Source organism: Octodon degus, unplaced genomic scaffold (genome assembly GCF_000260255.1).
Source record: "Octodon degus isolate 3935 unplaced genomic scaffold, OctDeg1.0 scaffold00115, whole genome shotgun sequence".
NCBI lineage: Eukaryota > Metazoa > Chordata > Mammalia > Rodentia > Octodontidae > Octodon > Octodon degus.
In genome coordinates, this window is record NW_004524691.1 from 5,638,198 (window position 1) to 5,643,116 (window position 4,919).

General features: G+C 40.1%; 1 pseudogene; it reads left to right on the plus strand.

Moving 5' to 3' along the window:
• The first annotated feature begins 2,234 nt into the window (after window positions 1-2,234).
• LOC101591704 lies at window positions 2,235-3,209 on the plus strand (annotated as a pseudogene).
• Window positions 3,210-4,919: the final 1,710 nt, after the last annotated feature.

A 4,919-nucleotide genomic window follows, 5' to 3' on the forward strand; every position in this document is an offset into this window, starting at 1 on the left:
TGAGCCAAAGACCTGTGTGACTGGAGGACTGATAGAGCACAACCATTGTAAGGGATTTACATGTAAACAAGCATCACATTATGGGATTGATCGTGCCCAGCTTCCCCTTGGAAATTTTGTGAAGATGAATAGTCGCAAAGTTCTATATATATGAGAATCTGTCTATCAGTCTATCTGCTTCTAGGCAGAGACTTATGGTAAGACATTGGCTCACACAATTCTGAAGGCTGAAAAGCCCCTCAATCTTCTGTCCTCGAGCTGCAGAGCCAGGAAAGCTAGTGGTGTAATTGAAATGCCAGAGAGCTCGAGAGCTGACGGCGCACATCCCCAGTCCAGGGATGAATTCATGAGAATCAGGAGTGCTGAGGACAAGAGAAGATCAATGTTTGAGCTCAAGTAATCAGGTAGAATTCATCCTCTGCCACTATTTTTTATTCCATTCAAAGAATTGGATGATGCTCACTATCCCTGGGGAAGGCCACCTACTTTGCTTAGGCTATTAACTTTAATGTTAAACCCTTCTAGAAATGCCCTCAGATGCATGCCCAGAAGCAACACTTAGCAAGTTATATAGACATTTGGCAACTTGTTCAAATTGATATAAGATTAGCTGTCACAGAAATTAAATAACTTCCCCAAGTCATTTCTGTATGTGTAGTAAATGACAGTGCTTGATTTGAAAACCAACATTCTGTTCCAGCACTTGGCTGTAATATATTATACTATATGCAAGGCAACCACATAACTTTTTCAAATCAAGACACATTGAGAATGAAAGAAAGAGCTGGTGGTACCATCTCAACGCCACTATCTGCTTGTCAAATGCCAGCAGATAAGAACTCATTATCACTGAGGTGGACAGATCCAAGTTTTGTGGCACCTGAGTGCCGTGCAGTTTTGAGGTCCCTCTTTCAGAAAGTGAACAAGCTGTCATGAGTATATTAGATATCAACATCACATTTTCTTTAAAACAAGAAAGAAATCACAATAAATTAGTGGAAACCTGGGGATTCAAATACGTTTATTTTGAAATTTGGAAAATTTACCAGAAACTTTGTCTGGCAACTTGGATCCCTCCTATCAGAGAACACTTTCTAACTCCAGGTTTCACAGGAAAGGCACAAGACAGAGGCCTTTAAAGCCAACTTGTGTTAGCTTCATGGTAGAACTGCCTCTGCTCACCATTTCCAGGTTACTTAGAGAAGAAGTTGGGCACTTAGAGTGCCTGTGGTGCTCACTAATTGATAAAATTTGAAATGCATAGCAAAGTCATGTCAAGAGACCACCCTACAGTTTCCTGTTCCTAGTCAGATATCATTATGATCCTCAGGATCTGCAAGAGCAGTGCTTACCTGGGCAGATGGCCAACTGATTTACTACGAAACAGCTGAGCTACTGAGTCTAAGTTTTTGGTATAGATTCAGCTCTGGCAGATATGTTATTTTTGATATCCTTCCCTCTCTGACTTATTGATTTTTAACATCCTCTTTCAGTACAGTGTGTCTTTCAGGACAGACTTTATAACCTTAGATTCCCAGCCTTAGAATTTTTGCTTTTTTAAAAAAATTATGTATTTGGTGCAGAGCAGCTTGGACTCTTAGTGATCCTCCTGTTTCAGCCTCCCCAGTGCTGGGATTACAGGTATGCACCACCATGCCTGGTCTTGGTGGCTGGCTAGGTGTGCCCAGGGTGGGGCTGGAATGGCACGTAGTACGGGGATCGAACCCCGGTCCTTGCACTTGCCAGGCAAGCACTTAGATCACTGAGCTATCTCCAAGGCCCAGAATATTGGCTTTTATAAAGAAAATGTTTGTGATTCTTTATTCTGCAAGATATCTAGAAATTTCATGGTTCTATATGCTTTAGCAATATTAGATTATCACTAATGAAGGAGAAAAAAATTATTGCAGAGTGACCATTTATTTGTGGTTTTGCATAGAATTAAGTGCTATTGAGATTAGAAGCTAAATCCTTTTTAATGTTCTCCAAGGTAACATGAGTGTGTTTTTCTTTCTTTCCTCTTTTCCAGTGCCTCCTTTCTTCTCTTCTTATTCCTTCTGTCATCTCCTTCAATGTTCCAAGATACCAGTTAGGAGTTTGGGTTAGGAGAGGGCTAAAATCCATTTGGGGGAGGAAGACTCATAAGCAAGATCAAGACCACTTCAGAAAGGCCTTCTGAGCTTGTTCCACATTTCTCATCCACTCTTTGAACCATTTTTCAGAGACACCAAATAATGTCAACAGAAACAACAGATTTTATTGAGACTTCTGGTGCTGAAAGAAAGCAAGACTTAAGTGAAGAATAAGAGGAGGGCCAGAAATCAAGAGTAAATAAAGGGGCTAAGCCAGTATCTAAAAGCTGAATGAAGAGGCTAATGAAGCAGAAAAAATGGGAAGAACGACGAAAACTCCACAAACAAAAGTGGAAGGAAAAATGCAAGAGGAATTAGAGCGACAGTGTTCACTGGAATCAAACTCAGATGGAAACAACAGGAAATGTGCTCAAAGACCAGTTGTTCATGGTACACTCTGTCTTATCATTGACTGTAGGTTTGATGATTTAATGGTCTTGAAGGATATTAAGAAACTTCATAAGCAGATTCAGCAATGTTATGCAGAAAACTGAAGAGCGCTACATCCTGTGCAGTTTTACTTGACAAGCCATGGAGGCCACTTGAAAAAGAACATGGATGATGGTGACAAAGGATGGGTCAATTGGAAGGATAGCCACATCAAACCAGAGCCCTATTGTGAACTTATAAAAAAAGAAGACCTGGTCTATCTTACCTCAGATTCCCCTGACGTCCTACAGGAATTGGATGAGCCAAAGACCTGTGTGACTGGAGGACTGATAGAGCACAACCATTGTAAGGGATTTACATGTAAACAAGCATCACATTATGGGATTGATCGTGCCCAGCTTCCCCTTGGAAATTTTGTGAAGATGAATAGTCGCAAAGTTCTGGCAGTTAATCATGTATTTTCGATTATTCTGGAACACCTGCAAACAAGAGACTGTCAAGAAGCATTTTTTTTTTACCATCTTTTCTAGCTGAAAGGAGCTGTTCCCACAGACAGCCTGTGGCAGTTCTCCCCAGGGCCAGCATGCTGCCAGAGCTGAAGGTGGGTCGGACAGTGAGGGGGAATGCAGAAGGCAGGCACCGGATTCACCACATCCAGAAGAAGCGCAGGATGAGGAGGGTCGTTGAATACGAAGTGGATCTTGCACACCACTGCCAACTGGTTCTCTTTGCACTTAGGGATATGTTAGGAGGAAGCGACAAGTGAGGCACTTCTGAGAATAGTCACCTTGGAACAGAATGTTCTTTTGTCTTATTTATGTTGTGAATTTAAAACTTTTTTGAACTAAATAACAAAAAGCCTTTTATACTTTGAAGAACTAAGATTTAAACATGTATACCTTTTTTTTTAACGTTTCAATAAGAGTTTCAGAAAAATTTACTTTACCTCCTGGAGTAGTAGTGTACCTTCATTTTCACTCATTTACTGGAATATATTCTCTGGAATGTGCCTTCTGACTTTCAGTTTTATTTTATGTTAGGCCAACACCTTCTGATCTGTGGCTTGCTTATTTTTGAGGGTAGATATTCATTAACCTGCTGTACATGTATTAGAATGTTGTACAGGGGAGTTACCCTCTACTGCAAAGCCATACCAAAACTCTGAGAAGAAATGCAGTTGGCTGGATACGACTTCATCTCTTCGGGGCTGTGGAATCTGCCCTGTGCCTCCTTTGTATTGTCTCTAATGGAAATAGCCATGTAGAGTTGAGAATCTCTTTAATACATTCTCTTAATTTCTTTAATGTGATAAATTACTTCATTTATACAATTGTCTGCTGGTTAGATTTATAAGGCTGTTATTTTTGAAAGATGAGTTTCATCTTTACTGAATTTAAAATAAAGCAGGTCTTAGCTATCCTTTACTTCTATATTTTTTTAGAAAGTAAAATATTTGTTGTTTAAGGTAAAAAAAATAAAATCCATTTGGGGAGTTTTGTTTTGGTATTGTGTTTTTGGTGGTGCAGGAAGAGATAATGATACTGGTGTTTTTGCAAGAAAAAACAAACTGTGAGAAATGGGTGCTGCAGAAGTCCTTCCTAACTGTTCTAGTACAAATCGCCCGGGAAGTCTGGGATCTAAAGCTAGCTGCTGCCCGTCAGCCTGGGTTGTTCATTATGTTCTTGTTTGTCTTGTTTAGATTATACATCCCTTGGGCAAGAGGCCAGGTGGTTTTATTACAGTACCCATCGTTCTGTCAACACCATCTAAATTAAAGCAAACACTCTCCTTGAATGGCACCTTTTGATCACGCCTCCCTGGGAACAGAATGTTCAGTACCAAGAGGTTCGGATTAGCAAAGACACCATTAAAATGGACCAATTCCCAAATGACTGGAATGACAGGATACTCTCATCCTGACATGGGCTTCAGAAGACACACTGAAGCTGTAAAACGCAGCATAGAAATGACTAATTTTAGAACCCGTTTACACAGCTGCTCTGCTGAAAAGCAGACTTTCATTGTAATTCTTGCTCTGGGAGGACTTGCCATTTATTTAATTAAAAATGATCGGCCAGGCAGGTTCTTGATACAGAAAGGCCCACAGTAAAACTGCAAAGTGGGTATAGTTGCAGCAGCTTTATGACATTTTGCTTTATTAGGTGTCAGTTTGTAATTAAAAGTTTGAGTGGCATAAGTCTGAGTACCGAGAAAAAATGGCTTTAAGGATGTCAATTATTTCCAGCCATCTTCCTGGCAAATATAAGGTACTCTGAGATCCAACATGGAGACATTTTGAATTTCCCAAACATTCTCTTTGAAAAAATGCAGCACTAGGCAATGCTCTAGAGTTTAGGACCTAGGAGAGGGAAATTCATATCTGGAATGCCATTAAAA